Below are 18,101 nucleotides of genomic sequence, written 5' to 3' on the forward strand. Positions count from 1 at the left end.
TAGTATAGGGGTAAAAATTACTATTCTAACTCCAGGGGGTGCAACAGTAGGGAAAGTGTTGGATAGTATAGGGGTAAAAATTACTATTCTAACTCCAGGGGGTGCAACAGTAGGGAAAGTGTTGGATAGTATAGGGGTAAAAATTACTATTCTAACTCCAGGGGGTGCAACAGTAGGGTAAGTGTTGGATAGTATAGGGGTAAAAATTACTATTCTAACTCCAGGGGGTGCAACAGTAGGGTAAGTGTTGGATAGTGTAGTGTAATATTATGCGTTGTAATGTTATGCGTTGTAATGGTAGTATGCGTTGTAATGGAATGCGTTGTAAAGGTAGTTTTTAAAAATGCGTTGTAATGTCATGCGTTGTAAAGTCATGCGTTGTAATGGATTGTGCGTTGTAAAAAATGTGTTGTAAGTGTAGTGCGTTGTAAAAGTTGCGTTGTAAAGGTTGTTCCCCGTGGCAGCTTAGTGTATATAGAAAAGTCAGCAGCCTGTGCTGTGTTGAGGCAAGTTGTAGGCCTGGGTTTGTGTGTCATACATAACATCTTGAAGGTATATTGTGAGTTCCACGGTTAAGTCAAGAGATGCGGCTGCCTTTCATCTTTAGCCTTGCTATTTGGAAACAGCTGGTGTGATATTTCTGCAACTCAGTCATAGTGGCAGCTCAGTCTGTACAGGAAAGGCAGCAGCATGAGCTGTTTTGAGACGGGCGGAAGGCCTGGGTTGGTCTATCATACTTAACATCTTTGCGGTTATTCTCCCTGTCCCACAGGGAGGCCAGGGACAGCACAGAGTGACATGGTTGACTGAGGCTTAGCCTGGCTTGCCGCTTCTGCGACCTGTGAAGTTTGTTTATGTATTGTATGAAGGTGACAGAGGCTGTCACTGTTGTTTGATAGGCACCAGGGCCAGATGACATTTGAGTGCATTGTGTGCCGGAAACTAAGGAGCGGGTCCATTTAGTAAGCACAAGGAGCACGGGGGCATTCCTATCTCTAAAAGGAAAGTTGAGACAACCAAGTTAAGTTCCTGTGCACGGCTACGTTTGGTGGGGCAATTCCAGGCGTAAAGCATTAAGCCAGACAGCCCTGGGAATTAGGCAGGCATACGATTAGCTAAGATTTTGTTCAAACTGAGGGAGAGCATATCGACCACAAACAAATGTGGAACCAGAAAAAGCTTTACAAAGCAATGCTGTAGATTTCCGGTAGAATGCTGTATGGATAGGCTTCAGGGATAAGGCCAGGACCTTTCTGGAAGGGGCATTCTTCTTCGACCTGTGTCGAACTGGGAAAGGAAGTAAGGCTGGCTGGATAACTCTTTATTCTACCTGCGTTGGCACATCTTGCCAGGAGTGATTGTCAAAGGTTTTGCCTTCAGCCAGCCTAGGTTAACGCCCATCCACTCCAAGCTAATTGTTCATGGTAGTATTGGGCCGCATTTACACAGCCCAGTATTTGGCCCCTGGGGTTGTCAGTGTCGTGAATTACTAAATTTCACTGAACTGGAGGTGTGGCCCGGTTTTACACTAGCAGAAGTTTGGGAGTGCAAGCCTCCACCTAGGGGGTGGCGGGCTGAATCTGATGAACTACTTCAAACGGTTCACAGCACTGCACGTGGGAGAGTGTCAATGACCTGTGCATACTTCAACCAGACACCCCAGAATGAGTGTCAATTACCTGTGCATACTTCAACCAGACACCCGTGTATGGCATGCCCTCATCTACATGGTAATAATTGAGAGAGCAGAGAGCGACCATACCTCTTGAATTTTGCACTTAAACTTTCTAGTAAGGGAAAGGGCTTAACACCTTCTGAAATGAGCATGACCAGAGATGTGCTGCTCTCCACAGACATTTGACAGGTAATGGGCAAGGCTAGCGTAAAGCCAGATGTAATGTCGTCATTTAAGGCGGACGTGACCCAGGTATTGGCAAGATAGAGACACTGTCAACTATGAAGATATGAACGAAATCATAACTGGGGCTCACAACAAATCATTTGATAAAATAAGCGTTTAATCTTCAAGCCACTATGGCGGTGCAACGAATTACCTATAGCACAGCAACACCGGTATAACAAGGACTGTAGGCAAACCTATTGACCTTTCCAGCAGCAATAAAGTCCGAAAGCTAGCTTCTATTCAACAAGCGAGGCAATTGGATACGCTGTCCCAAGTGGAGAGCAGGAAAAGATTGGGATGGACAGCGGGACTAGGATAAGACTCTATCGTCCAATTCAATGTAGCTTAATTTGCAAGTAGAAAGGCAAAAACGAGGAGATGTTGCTAAGATATGGGTCAGTTTGCAGTAAACAATAGGATAATACACTGTGACAGGAAGCAAATTTATATACCCGTGATGTCAGCTTGTGTTTATATACGTAGGTAAAGTGGCTGACTCACACGCTACCTTCACCCTGCTTGTTGTGCTGTAGCTGTTGGGAACACAATTACAAGCCAGGAAGGCACTTAATTTGGCCAATTGAAAAATCCTAATAAGATTACAGGTCCATAAGTGCCTAATTCACCGATGCCTTGTTACCAATGCCATATTTCCCAGCGTGAGAAACAGATTTGGGTGTTGCTCTTCTCGCTCAGCCTTTCTTGGAGCCAGGGAGTTGGGAAGCATTCACAAATGTGGGTCCCCGAGCTGAGAGATGTATTCTTCGGCAGCTCAGTCAGTCATATTGGGAGTTATGATAAAGGCGTCCGGTTAGCAGTTGCGTTAAAAAGGTCTTGCCCAGCCGAGAAATCATGCAACCCTCGCAGTAGCCGCAGCAACTCAGGAACCATGACGCTATCTATACATCACATTTGTAGATAGAGTGGAAATTAAAACATTCGTGCTAGGATATGAAGGGAATGGATGGATTGAAGAATTCAGCTATGGTTCATTTCTGGCTCCATATGCAGGTGCTGATCTTCCCATAATTACGTTAGGATGATCTGCTGTGGCATCGCTTAGAAGGTTAGGAACACAAGTCACGTCTAAGCTTACGGCAGTGGGGCCAACAGACATCCTTTGTTCGTCGGCCCTGGGCTTCTGAGGAATGATTAAACGAAGTTTGCAGCGCCAGCGCTACACTTTTACCAGCGCTATACTCGCACTAGAATTACTACAAACAACTTATAGCATTTTATTGATCCCTTAGGATTTTAAAACATTTTCGAGCGTGATTTATTGATTGTGTGCTTTAAATGTAATACTGTGTTTTAGAAAACTTTTGCTCTGCCCATACTTGCAGTTTGCTCGCTACTCCCCGGTCCACCACAGCTTCTGTGCTGATTGTCGTGGAGGGAGCTTTGGAGCGTCATCACTTCCTGGTTCCTGGCTGTTCCATCCTGGTCAGCCATCTTGGAGAGGTCGGCGGACTAGTCTCCACCCTCACCTAATCTATAAGACCCCTCACAGACTAGCGCAGCGGTGACGCGCAGCGGTAGCGCCGAATACGCGCCGAAGAGGCGCCAAAGAGTAGCCAGTCTGCGCCAGTCCGCGGCACGGAGGCGGACGGTGCCGGACGGTCTACGTATATACCCTCTATTTGTGCCAGTGGCACTATGTGTCGCTGTATACTCAGATATTCCAGCCCCGAGCTACGCTCCTTCCGCCCCCCGTGTGGTCACTGCCATCATGTTTTCCCGGGAGGGCGGGCTTTGAAGACAGGGTGTAGTACTTGTGGCTGGCGCCTTCCTGCTCGGAATTCTTTTACACAGGTCAGCCCACCTATTCTGCATAAATGTTTACTACTGAATACTAGATCTCTACCCGGCCACGCTTTAGACATTTGGAATATGTTACAGGATTCTAAGATATCCTGTCTGTTCCTTACGGAAACTTGGCTGTCCGAATCTTCCTCACCCGATTTGGCAAATGCCGTACCTTCTGCCTATAACATTTATAGGAAAGATAGGTCATCTGGTAGAGGTGGTGGAGTGGCTATTATAGTTAATAAGAATATTGTATGCCATACTTTCTCAGTAGATAATATACAGGGCTGCGAAGCATTAGGCTTTACTCTCCAGCTCTCATCTTCCCAGGCCTGTACTGGTATCCTGGTCTATAGATCACCAGGTTCGGTGGGGCTGTTTTTGGAAGAACTACAGGCAGCCCTATCAATACCATGCCTTAGGTCCAATCATTGCTTTTTATTAGGTGACTTAAATATCCATATGGATAATAGCTCGGATCCGGACACTCTAAAACTGTTAGATATTACTTCCGTGTTTGGCCTATCCCCTTATGTGGCAGGACCGTCTCATAATAAAGGCCACACGCTCGACCAGATTTTTTCTACTTCTCCTATCTGTGTTGACCCTCCCATGCCAGTTTTGTGGTCAGATCATTTTCTCATCACTTTTTCCATCTCTGTCATGGTTCCATCACGGTCTAAACCAGTAGGGTCGCTAAAGCATCTCTCTAAATCTTTCCATCTTCTTACTACAGAGATGCTATCAAATGTTCTAACTAACTTCCCGTGTCCCACCTCTGACAATGTAGAGGAGTACAGCGATCTCTTCCATAATTGGTTCACAGACCGTCTAGAGAGCTTGGTTCCGGCCATGAAACAAAACTCTGAAGATAAGAGAACATCTGCCCCTTGGTTTACCCCTCATCTAAAAAAAGCACGACAAGATCTTAAGAAAGCAGAAAGAGCATGGAGGCGATCCTATGATCTTTCTGAGAGGCAAAAATTTAAGACGCTGACTCGAGCCTACCATAAATTAATTTGGGATGGTAAAAAATCCTATCTGGAATCTAGAATAAATGAAGCGGAGCATTCTTGCAAGGAAATTTTCAGGGTGGTTAAAGATTTCACCTCCCCCTCTGCTTATACTCCGATCCATGCTCACTCCGAAATTTGGTTGAAGGAATTAGCTGTCTATTTTGTACAGAAAATCACCTCTATTCAATCATCTCTCCAGGCCACTTTCCAGCAGCATACGACAAGTCTGGGGTGTCCCTTGCCAGATCATGGCCCCTTTCTGTCCAATTTTCCCCTATTAGATCATGAGAGCTCTCTTGCTATTCTGACAAGTCTCAAATCCGGATCTCCACAGGATCCTTGCCCTGCTAAGTGTCTAGCAAATATGGCACCTGTTCTTAATGATTTGATTAATCCCATTTTGAATCTGTCACTCTCTTCCGGGGTGGTTCCCAAAGCTTGGAAGAGTGCCATGATCTTGCCACTTATAAAAAAACCTGCGCTCGACCCTGCAGTCTATGCAAATTACAGACCCATCTCCTTACTCCCTGCTCTGGCGAAAGTGACTGAAAGGTTTGCTCACAGATCTATTTCCAATTTTATTGAGGAAAGGGGTCTGTTGCATAATACTCAATCTGGTTTCCGTGCAAATTTCAGCACGGAGACCGCGCTCCTTGAAGTCACAGATGCCATCAGGGAGGAGTTGGATGTTGGTAAAAAAGTGGTACTGATTATGCTGGACCTGTCGGCGGCGTTCGACACCGTTCCCCACGCACTTCTTCTCTCCAGACTCTGGGACTTTGGTCTGCGGGGAACGGTGTGGAATTGGCTTAAATCCTTCTTAGCCGACCGCCGGCAGACAATCTGGGCGCCACCCTTCTCTGCTGAAATGTCACCACTTGAAGTGGGGGTCCCTCAAGGTTCCATCTTGAGCCCCCTCCTGTTCAACATCTTTATGGCCCCCCTGGCGGTGACAGCGGAGGCTTTTGGCGCCCGGATTGTCAGCTATGCTGACGACACCCAGCTCCTCTTTGTAAGTAACAGGGATGGTCAGTTTGATAGTGTCCAGGTCAACGGATGTTTGAGTGCTGTCTTTGAGTGGTTTGGACGCCATGGGCTGAAGTGCAACGCAGACAAGTCGGAGCTGCTCTTCTTTGGCTGTACATCTGAACCCGATTGGAAAACCTGGTGGCCGAAAGATATGTCTCCTCCCACTAGCTCGTCTGTGAAAGCCAAAAATTTGGGAGTGGTGATTGACAACAAGCTATCTTTCGGACCACATATTTCATCTCTTACTGGGAAATGTTTCGGCATCCTGCGGATGCTTCGCAAATTTCTCCCTCTAGTCTCTATCCAGCACAGAAAAATTATTGTCCAGGCACTGATCTGCTCCAGGCTGGAGTATGCAAACATTCTGTTTCTGGGACTTCCCAAATATTTGGTCAGGCGTCTGCAAATCGCCCAGAATTCTGCAGCCCGAGCCATTTTTGGTCTTCCAAGGAAAGTCAGAGCCACGGATCTTCTTGCCACATTGCATTGGCTTCCAGTTGCAAAAAGGATTCTATTTAAAACTCTGACCACGACTTTCAAGGCCTTGCATGGCATAGGCCCCAAATATATCTCCCAACGACTGTCCTGGTATACCCCTCCCAGATCTCTTAGATCCTCGTCCTTATCAAAGATGAGTGTTCCCACTATCAAACGAGCAAGAGCAGGAGGACGATCTTTTCGTCACTTAGCCCCTCATGCCTGGAATGATCTTCCAATCTCTCTAAGACAGACTTCTAGTCTTCTGTCTTTCCGCAAGGCTCTTAAGACTTTGCTCTTCCCGTAATCTTGATGCTGTTTCTGTGTTTGTATGCCCTTTTGGTGTTATGTTTTTCCCCATCTTCGGTTGGGAGTCTTCGTTAAAGCGCCGGGATACTCCAGTGGAGTGGCCGTGCGCTATAGAAGTGTACAAATAACATAACATAACATAACATAACATAACATGTTACAAATGAATGCCGTATTTTACGGGTTACAGAACAGGACCCCTAATTTAGCCCATTATAAGCTGGCTCGCAGGGGCAGGGCACATATAACAGCAAAGGGAGGAAGGGGGGGCTCTGGCAGCGACGGTAGCCTCCCCAGAGCTGTGGCGGAGTTACAGGGCGATCTGGAGGCAGACGGGTACAGTAAGGGTACCTCTGCGACAGGCGGTACAGTAAGGGTACCCCTGTCCGGCACAGTAAGGGTGCCCGAGCCAAGGTCCATGAGCCGAAGGGGGTTCTGGGAAGACCGCGACGGCGCCCCGTTAGTCCTTCGGGCGGTTGGGGGGCCTGACCAACCGGGGGTGTGCCACAACACGCTCCGCCCCTGTCAGAAGGGGCGGGAGTAGGAAACAGATCACGTGACCCAGTTGATGATCTGAAAATAAATATGTGCCGCACTGCCGGGCATCGACCCACCGTGCGTGCCGGCTCACCAGGCGGGCGGAGCAGCGAGGGGCTGCTTGACCTGGATCAACCGTAAGATAACCCATTTATCGTCATACTTATGTTGTATGAAATAAACCTGCAGCAGTTCTTCACCCACAATGAAATTGTCAGTGTAATTCTTGGGTGACGTCTGTGCATGCGTGTTGAATGAAGCGGATGACGGTGTGGTCACTATGCGTTTCCTCTCTGGTCCTACCATTCCAGGACCTATCACAAACCCTCAATTCTTACTTTCAAAAACGTCACAATTCGATATTTTAAAAGTCACTTCGCATAAATAAGGCTTTATAACTCGTCAATCGACCCTATATCTTTCTAATCTACGACTGACAGTCCCTGTCTGTTCCTACAGACCAACGACACAATCGAATTATAATATTCCCCATAACTGAACTTCCGGCTTTAATTAACCAATCCCCAATGAGCCGGACCGCAGGGGAAACATGAACGTGTACATGCTTCACATATTTCAGCCAATGACATGCAACTTAGCTTCCCAACGAGGACTGGATAACGATATACCAATTGAACTCCGTATTTATGTATCACACGTTATCTTTCAAAAATTCCCACCAATCACAACCGTTCCGGACCAAATTCCTTTAGCATACACGGGCATACCAATGTCATCCCTTCACCCCTGTCCACAGCGACCTCTCGACCAATCCCAAACCGCCCGGACTCGAGTGGGAATCTCGTCAGTTCCGACGGGCTGGAGTAACCACCAATCAGACCCTCTCCACTCGCCTACCGCCGGCCTGCTCGCAACATCCCGTTTATCTTTGTCAGTAATGGCCACAACATACCAATATCTCGGCCCTCCAAATAGCCCAATTTAACAAACTTAGTCGCTTCCAAAATAATGATCCAAAACTACCACGTGTTCTGTAAAATACAAAGATCCAATTTCATTACCACTAAACATGTCATCTCATCCCTACTCAGCAGACCGGATGTGCGTCTTCGCTCGAGGGCAGTATTCCGGTCAGAAAAAAGCAAGTCAATTTTTTTATTTATGTCTACTAACAGTCCACCACACACTATCATAAATCTATTCAAAATATGAATTAATTCCCATTACGGCCCTCCACCTCGTACCCCTTGAATGTATTTCTGAGAGCTGGAGTGCACCCTTGTCCAGTGCTACATACTGTCCTCGCCTCTGCACTGATGTCACAAAAAGTAATACAGCTCGTTTTCTATATCAAGACCTGGGAACTCTCCCTGTCCCTAAAAAGAAAGTAAAAAAACCTAGGCATCATTCTGGTTGATAGACTAACCTACAAAAACAAAGTCAAACAGTCATTTTTTCTTTTTTCTGCGTTTTAAAAACTATAAAGAAAATCGGTCACCTGATCCCATTTGACCTATTAAAACAAGTAGTCATTTCAATGGCTCTCTCTTGCACTGACTGTGCCAATGGACTTTATCTAAATCTGCAAATCAAGTTGATGTCCACATTACAAACTGTGCAAAACTCGGCACCCAGAATGCTCTTCAATGTACCCAAATTTCATTCTGCAACTCAAGCCCTGAATAGGCTTTATTGGCTCCCTATAAAGAAGCGCACCATTTTCAAAGCACTTTGCATAGCTTTAAAGCCTGAGCTGGAACAGGCCATGACTACTTGGAAAAGAACTTCCGTTGGTACACTCCTAGCAGATCTCTTAGAACCAGCTAGGAAGAAATGTAGTGGTTCCCCCATAAGCTGGTCCGTTGGGGAGGCAGAAGTTTTATTGGAAGCACTACAATGGAATGATTTGCATCTGATATAAAAGCGGCCGCTACTCTCTTAATCTTTAGAATTTTTTTTAAAAACAGGGCTCTACAGCAAGTAAGTGTGCTCCACCTTGATCACATGCTGGCTAAGATACCTCAGGGCATAAGAGCGCTCTATAAAAACCCCAAATCTAATCAAATCAAATGCAGGCGACCTTGCAGCAAGAGGCTAGTTTGATTCACTTGAGCCCATGCACCCAAATTAGGACAGTAAAGCCATGGAATGGAATCGGCTTGTCAGAGGACAAAATCCTCACCGGAGAGAGGGCTCAGGGGTGGTGCATTTGAAGTAGAAACACATAGGAACATGCGAAGAGTCACGTGGATAGTCACTAGCATGAAACTACATTGCATGCAGCTCTCCCGACGTGTGTGGTAAGAGCACACAGGTGTCGCCTGCCATGGTAGGGACCGCCCAAACTCCTGTAATGTACTAATTCATATTGGGGGTGGGGGTGAATGCAAGGGATGCACAGCAGAGGACCATGTGCGGTGAAAGAAAAGATGGTGGGTAGGCCCAAAGGGACCCTGGAAGTGAAGTGTAATGCATTGTAGGTGTTAGTGAGCACCTTGAACTGGCACTGTGTCTGAATTGGGGAGACATTGTATAGCAAGGAGGTGAGAAGTGACATGTGTACTGCAAGGTAGCCTGGCCAATACACATGAATTAGTAGTAGTACAAAGCTTTATTTCGATATTTGATATCATAAAAGCACATTTACAGATTGGAACACAGTTCATAAAAAAAACATTAAAAAAGAGAAGTCATTTAAAGACCTTTCTGTTACAATAAATCATTTAAAAGAGTATTAAACTTTAACAGCTTTGTTAATAATAAAAAGGATTTAATAGAAATTCATCACATAGCCTTCCGCCTAATCAACCACGCCCAACTTAGGAATTTAGCCACCCCGCACACTGAGGTTGTACTAACGTCAGCCTTAAGTATTCTAAGTGCAACAGAGTGGTCCCTAATTCCAAGCTGCAGACACACAGGTTTTAGCCATTTCAGTCTAGGTTTCGAATAGGCTGGGCATGCAAAAAGAAGGTGGGGAATATTTTCAGTGACACCTAAGCAATTTGGACAATCCACTGGGGTGTGATACGGAGGCTTCCACTTACTAGTGCGATCACGAAGAGGGAGGGTGCCCATCCTAAACTGAATAAAAAGGGATCTATCCCTGGGCTTCGTAATAAAATCTAGATAAGGCTCCAGGCGGGGCGTAGATGCTGGAGCAGGGTTTTCTGTCAAAACCCGAACATCAGCACATGTCATAATTAAAATTACTTATAAATAATTACTAGATATTAATTTTGTTGAGGTTTCTGACTAATCAACCTTACTAATGAAAGAATTACACGTGGGGATGCATTTGTGTTGCTTTATTAATACGTGAACTAAGTTGGTGAGCAAATTAATAAAATAAGTGTTGCTAAAGTGCTATTTGTTTTGTGTTTGCGCTTTAAAATAACGTGCTTTAATGCTTCTTTATGTCGCAGATGGCTAGATAATTACATACACATAAGGGTATTAGTGGGAAATAACACTGTATAATCATTACGATGTGGTAACGTTGTTTTGTGTTTCTTTTAATTAAGATTGTCCATTCTGGCCTAGTCAAAGATGGCCGACATTTACAGTCTGCATTTGAGTAGCTGAAATACGAAGAGAGGCCTCGCTAAATATGGATGAAATCCTGACTTCGGCCTCTGTCTGTATTAAAAGTTTCCGTGAGGACGGCAGCTCCGGGCTTGTTGCCAGTTGTCACCAGATATCCTTGGAAGAGTAAAAGGCCACAATGAACTTTGATAAACTTGCGGTGGCTTCACTATGATTCCGAGGAAGAGCATTCATGGATGTTACATTTTTTAGTTTGAGCTTCCTTCTTCCGTGTTTTTATTTTTGTGATTTTCGAGAGCGGAGGTTTTTCTAAAATGTTGCGAGTCAACATCCTTTCCTGCTCGCTCTGCTCAACGGTTCAACGGACGTTTAGAGTTTGTTTGTAACTTTAAATATGTTAGTTTTCCTATAAATATTGTTAGACTAGAGAGGGTCTAAGGCCACTTCTTCCCGAACCTATGCTCGAGAGGATCGACGCTGATTGAGAGGACGGCGACTCGGGAGACTTTACTGAGAGACCTGTCCTGACCTAAATGACACTTAGCTAGAATAGGTAATTATGAGAATAATGATTTTGCTATTGATTGACTTTCATTTGAACTAATTTAGATAAAATAACCTTTTGTTTGAATCACAGTGTCGGGTGGTTATTTCTTTGTCATTTATTGAATTTTTGAATATGTTCTTATTGTTTAAATCATGACTCAAGACATAACAGTTAGGTCGCATTGACCTCAGTTTAGATGCAGATTGTTTTAGGAGTTCTCTCGTATGTTCAGTAAGGACAGAGTAATAGAATGAATGTTAGAGTGATGGGCCCTAGCGTATGATGAGTGTGTGTGCGTGTGACTGTGGAATTACTCTGTCCGTGGAAGTAGGGAGAATTTGTATGCTCCGATCTGCAGCAGTTTCCTGGTAGCAGAGGATGGTTATGATTATTGTCTTGATCTGATAGATTGCTTGTACATAGGCTTTCTGATTTATTGGTTATTGATTGATGTGGATTCATGTACTAACATTATATGTTGAAGTTGTCGTATTGAGTTCTATGTGGTGTGTACGGCTTCTGGAACGTGGGGAGCTGGTGACAGTTCCGTAGTAGGGCAGAGGGAAGTGAGTGCTGCTCTCGGGAAAAACGGGATTGTTGGCCCTGTACGTATGCAGGGAAAAGCGTGTGACAAATTGAAGTTGCGCGTCGCATTGTCTGGGTTCGGAATCAGTGACATCGCCTTGTGTTACTATTAGAGACATATTTTCTGTATAAGAGGAGTGCGTATGGTAGCGAGGGTTGTCTGTGAAACTCTGGTCTTAAGTCCCAGGGATCCGTAAGGTTCGCCGTTAAAGCTTATCGCTGGAGAAGTAATAGGTATTCTCTGCGCTTGTTTGAAGGACTGGGTAGAGGTAAGCGCTGCTTGGTTAACGTGTGTTATAATTCTGTAGTGGGACAGACTTATGATTATAATTATAATTACAGACTTATAATTCAGTAGTGGAGTAATAGAGGCTGAGTCAAAAGACACTGCCAAAGTAATAAGATGGCTAATACAGAAACTAATCAAAGTAGATGTACCTTCTTGAAAAGATGGTGTAGAATGTGCTGCTGCTGTACAGGATTATTAATGCTACTATGGAGTGTACTTGCTTTATTAGTTACTTTTAGGGTTACAATAGACACATTTGGAATACATACTGAGAATATGACTAACATAGGGAAGAGTTCGCAGAAAGTAGTGCCAACTAGAATTAGTAACATTTACATACATAAAGATAGATCGATTAATGATTTTTCTAGCAATGTTTTTTCAAAGTTGTTGTACGAATACGTAAAGACAATGGAAGTAAGGGATTGCTACGTTTGTATGCAATTGCCTGCATCCGTTTCAGAGGGAGTTACTTATCATCATCTTCCAGCTACGTATGGGATTTCATGTAGTGTGCTAAGTAGTGTTTTTTATTTGTTAGGGAAAATAGATTATGAGATGTCTAATAAAGATAACATTTTTGGGCAATTGCCCATGAATAAGAAACTAAATCCTGCAAAAGAAGCTAACATTTTTGGTGAGATTTTTATTGAAACAGAAGAATTAACATTAGATTATATTTTTAGAAACAATTTAACTTGCAGTTTGAAAGAAGAAGAAAAAGCTTTCCTGGATATGGTAGAGAAAAGGAGAGTGAGCATGCATGAAAAGGCAGGAGAATATAAGATGAGTGAGACAGTGTGGGACATTGAGATGGGAAAGGAGTTGAAGAATGGGGCCAGTCCAACTTTGGCTTTAGATGCACCACAGAAGGGTAAACTGTGCATTACCAGAAGGAAATCCCAAAATGATAATTATTTCGTTGGGACTAGTGAGTGTCATGATACATACTTTATTGCAACCGGATGGGGATTCAAGGGAGGAGAAGATCAAGTTTTCCCGGGAGTGTATTATATTTGTGGGAATAAAGCTTAGTACAGGTTGCCTGACCATTGGTATGGCACGTGTTATGTTGGCCTGGTCTTTCCAAAGATTTTTCATATAGATAAGATAGAGGATGTAGAGAACATTAATTTACTAACACGCTTTAAGAGAGAAACATGGTCAGAAATTGTAGGAGATATTTTTGGAGCTTTGATTCCAGCAGTGGGAATTTCATTAAATGCATATGGAATTCGGAAGCTGTCAACAGTGGTGGATCGCTTATCGACAAGCACCGCTGGAGGGTTTCTATTGGTAAATACGGAAATGGTTGCCTTACGCGCCATGTCTATGCAAAATCGACTTGCCCTTGATATTTTATTGGCTAAAGAGGGTGGAGTCTGTGGAATGCTGAAGGTTCAACATTGTTGCACTTACATTCCTGACGAAAGCAAAGATCTGAAGATCTATATCAAAAATATTACTGATTTGCATGAAGAATTAGTACCACTGGAAGCTGAAAGTATCTGGACTAAAATGGCTAATAAGATGATTGCTGTTAAGAACTTTATTGCTAAAATATGTAGTACCATATTTGGTAAGATATTGTTCCCTTTGACGTGTGTGATTGTTGCTTTATTGATACTTAGATTAGGGTGTTTGTGTTGTAAAAACAGGGGAGGGAAAAAGAAAATTATGAGAGAAAATATTGAAAAGAAACAAAAGAGGTCAAAGAGAGACCCACAAGAAATAGAATTAGAGGAATTTAGGGAGAGTGTGTACCTGGAATCGCAGAGGGATGATGAAAGAGAGTCTGGTGTGTAGTGTTATATAAAAGACATTTTAATTTCTCCTAAGAAATGGGGACCACATTTTTTTTTGTTTGGGTTGGTTTTTTGTGGTGATAATATATCACCAAAGGGGGGATTGCTGGAGCAGGGTTTTCTGTCAAAACCCGAACATCAGCATATGTCATAATTAAAATTACTAATAAATAATTACTAGATATTAATTTTGTTGAGGTTTCTGACTAATCAACCTTACTAATGAAAGAATTACACGTGGGGATGCATTTGTGTTGCTTTATTAATACGTGAACTAAGTTGGTGAGCAAATTAATAAAATAAGTGTTGCTAAAGTGCTATTTGTTTTGTGTTTGCGCTTTAAAATAACGTGCTTTAATGCTTCTTTATGTCGCAGATGGCTAGATAATTACATACACATAAGGGTATTAGTGGGAAATAACACTGTATAATCATTACGATGTGGTAACGTTGTTTTGTGTTTCTTTTAATTAAGATTGTCCATTCTGGCCTAGTCAAAGATGGCCGACATTTACAGCCTGCATTTGAGTAGCTGAAATACGAAGAGAGGCCTCGCTAAATATGGATGAAATCCTGACTTCGGCCTCTGTCTGTATTAAAAGTTTCCGTGAGGACGGCAGCTCCGGGCTTGTTGCCAGTTGCCACCAGATATCCTTGGAAGAGTAAAAGGCCACAATGAACTTTGATAAACTTGCGGTGGCTTCACTATGATTCCGAGGAAGAGCATTCATGGATGTTACATTTTTTAGTTTGAGCTTCCTTCTTCCGTGTTTTTATTTTTGTGATTTTCGAGAGCGGAGGTTTTTCTAAAATGTTGCGAGTCAACATCCTTTCCTGCTCGCTCTGCTCAACGGTTCAACGGACGTTTAGAGTTTGTTTGTAACTTTAAATATGTTAGTTTTTCTATAAATATTGTTAGACTAGAGAGGGTCTAAGGCCACTTCTTCCCGAACCTATGCTCGAGAGGATCGACGCTGATTGAGAGGACGGCGACTCGGGAGACTTTACTGAGAGACCTGTCCTGACCTAAATGACACTTAGCTAGAATAGGTAATTATGAGAATAATGATTTTGCTATTGATTGAATTTCATTTGAACTAATTTAGATAAAATAACCTTTTGTTTGAATCACAGTGTCGGGTGGTTATTTCTTTGTCATTTATTGAATTTTTGAATATGTTCTTATTGTTTAAATCATGACTCAAGACATAACAGTTAGGTCGCATTGACCTCAGTTTAGATGCAGATTGTTTTAGGAGTTCTCGCGTATATTCAGTAAGGACAGAGTAATAGAATGAATGTTAGAGTGATGGGCCCTAGCGTATGATGAGTGTGTGTGCGTGTGACTGTGGAATTACTAACCCTGGGCGCGACACTACGCTTCGCCCACGTAGTGTACGTAGCGCTGCCTGCTTCGCAGTTTTTGAAGTAGGCGAAGCAGGCAGCGCCTACGCACACGCGAGGGCGAAGCGTAGCTGCCTGCCGCCCACCACCCGCCTCCCGCCCGCCCTACTTTTAAAAGCTAAAATTAATTTGTAATAAAGCAAATTAAAGGCACTTACCTGACGCGCGGCGTCTCCCGGGGCTCCCTCTTCCTGGTTTTCAATTTTCCTGACAAATGCGCATGCGCGGACGCCCGCGCATGCGCATTTCTCGCAAGAAATGCGCATGCGCGGACGCCCGCGCATGCGCATTTCTCGCAAGAAATGCGCATGCGCGGGCGTCCGCGCATGCGCATTTGTCAGGAAAATTGAAAACCAGGAAGAGGGAGCCCCGGGAGACGCCGCGCGTCAGGTAAGTGCCTTTAATTTGCTTTATTACAAATTAATTTTAGCTTTTAAAAGTAGGGTGGGTGGGTGGCGGGTGGCATGTAGTGGGGCTACGCGAAGCGCGTAGTGTGCGTAGATTCGGGCACACTACGTGCTGCTTCACGTAGCCCCACTACGCCCACTACGCCCACCCTTAGGAATTACTCTGTCCGTGGAAGTAGGGAGAATTTGTATGCTCCGATCTGCAGCATAGACTTATGCTGCCAAAATGCCTCAGTCAACCTGCCATGATTTAGGTCCCTCTGCTCTTGGTTATCAACCCATGCCCAAAAAGCTCTCTTAATTTCTGCCTTAGATAACGAGGCCCCAGACTCCCAAGCAGTTGCAAGGCCTATTGCAAAAAGAAGCTTCTTTATGTTAACTAGCCATCCAATTTTGTGAGCTCCTTGGAGATTCATAACCTCTCTTAAGCCGTCAGCGTATCTGGAGAGCTCTGGAGTGCGCCCAATATAAAAGAGGACGCAGAGTGGCTAGGTCTTTAATAGAACACCGACCCAAATCACTCAAGAGTGGCTTGGTTGGAGTGCCCCTCGGGAGTGATACAAGCTCCCTAAAAAACTTGTTTTCTGAAGTAACTAGCACGTCTACACAACCAAAACCCCAGAGTTCTGCACCATAAAGGGCGCTACCTACAGCTTTTGCAGCGTAGATATCCAGAGCAGGAGCAATGGGCTTGGTGGTAGAGGCACGAAGTTCCCTCCCTAATACTCCTACTACTCGCTTGTGATTTAACGCCATTTTATCTATGTGAGGCTGCCATTTAAATGTATCAGAGATTCTAATCCCCAAGTAATCAAACTCTTTGACACTCTCTAGTGGCATCCTGTCGAGAATCAAAGTAGATCTCGACGATTTACTCGGTTTGAAATAAAGAAGCTGAGTTTTAGAAGTGTTGATGGCAAGGCCCCTCAGCTTACAAAACAGAGAAAAGCGGTCCAACAACTTCTGTAATCCTGCCGGAGTTTTCAATACTAACAACGTATCGTCCGCAAAGAGTAGTGCGGGGACTTTATCACCTGCCAGGACCGGGACGTCCGCATTAACTTCAAGCAAAAAAGAAACTACACCGTTCACAAATAGCGTGAAGAGTGTGGGAGCCAGTACACATCCTTAGCGGACCCCGCTATTCACCGGGATTTTAGCAGTTTTTTGCTCCTGCGACCCCCATGCATTAGTGTGCCTGACAGTGTCACACTTTTGTTGCAACTGGGAAGGGATGACATAGAACAGCCCATTGGAGGATTACATCCTACATGCGATGTGGACCTGGGTGAAGATGCAGCACGTGGCAGGAGGGAGTCAGAAAAAAAAGTCTTACCATGCCACAAAGCAAAGCAAGAGAAAGTCAAACAAGGATTTCTGAAGTTATACGATGATCTAGATTGCACCACAATGGGCATGATTCAGGGATGTTTGGAGGGTGATGTGAATGGGCCTAGTAGCGTGGCAAACCTGTGTAGGTACATCATCAATTGTGGCCAGTGAGGAAATCAGATCCACTTTAGACAGGGTCGGCAGAATGGCCTTTGTCCTGTTGGGCCTATCTGAGGCTTTCAATGCGGTCAATCATATATGTGTGGGTGATCAGTTGAGTAAACAGGGGTTTAAAGAATCTTGCACTAGCACTGCTTCAGTCCTTTCTAACAAATAGGGTTCAATTGGTGACCTTGGGAGACTACTTCAGAACCTTGTACTTTACCTTGTGGTGTTCCCCATGGTTCATCAATAAGCCCATCCCTGTTTAATATATATGTCACTCTTCTGTTGGCGTTAATCAGATAATTTGGGTTTTCTTTAGTGTCCTATGCTGATGACACCCAAATTGAGGTGTCCCTTTCCAACGCTGATGAATCTTTTCAAAACTGCATGTCTAAAGTCAGCGATTGGATGGGCAAATATTGGCTTCAATTAAATTCAGCCAAAACAGAGGTGATCCACAAATCAACAAAAAGGCAGTGTGGGCTCAGAGGGCGCACTGTAATGCTATTTTGAAAGTTCAGTTGTTGCACATAGACGCTCAAATTTTATGTGGTCCAACAGCCCATGGGCTACGTCAGTACAAATTCCAACCTCAAACGAAAAAGGAGCATCTAAAAGTCCATCTGTGATTCTTCTTTCCAAGATTCCAAGAATAGTAATATTTTTCAGTAGTTCATTATGATCCTCACTCAAAATAGTTACACCGGAGTCTTGTGTTTGTTTTTTAATCCAATTTTTATTCACTCAATCCAATTTGTATTCAATCATAACTATTTAGTCAGAAGCAGTCCAACGTGTTTCGTCCCCTTGTGACTTCATCAGGGCTGCACATTTAAAACATACATATCATTCATTTAATATTGCCTCTACAATATTCACATCAATTCCTGAATATTATCACACACAGTAATAAAACTACTTCCCCAAAGTACCCACACAAGACTCCCTACCTATGTAAAATGTCTCCCAACAAATTAATTAGA

This window comes from Triturus cristatus, chromosome 9 (assembly GCF_964204655.1).
Source record: "Triturus cristatus chromosome 9, aTriCri1.1, whole genome shotgun sequence".
Taxonomy (NCBI): Eukaryota; Metazoa; Chordata; class Amphibia; order Caudata; family Salamandridae; genus Triturus; species Triturus cristatus.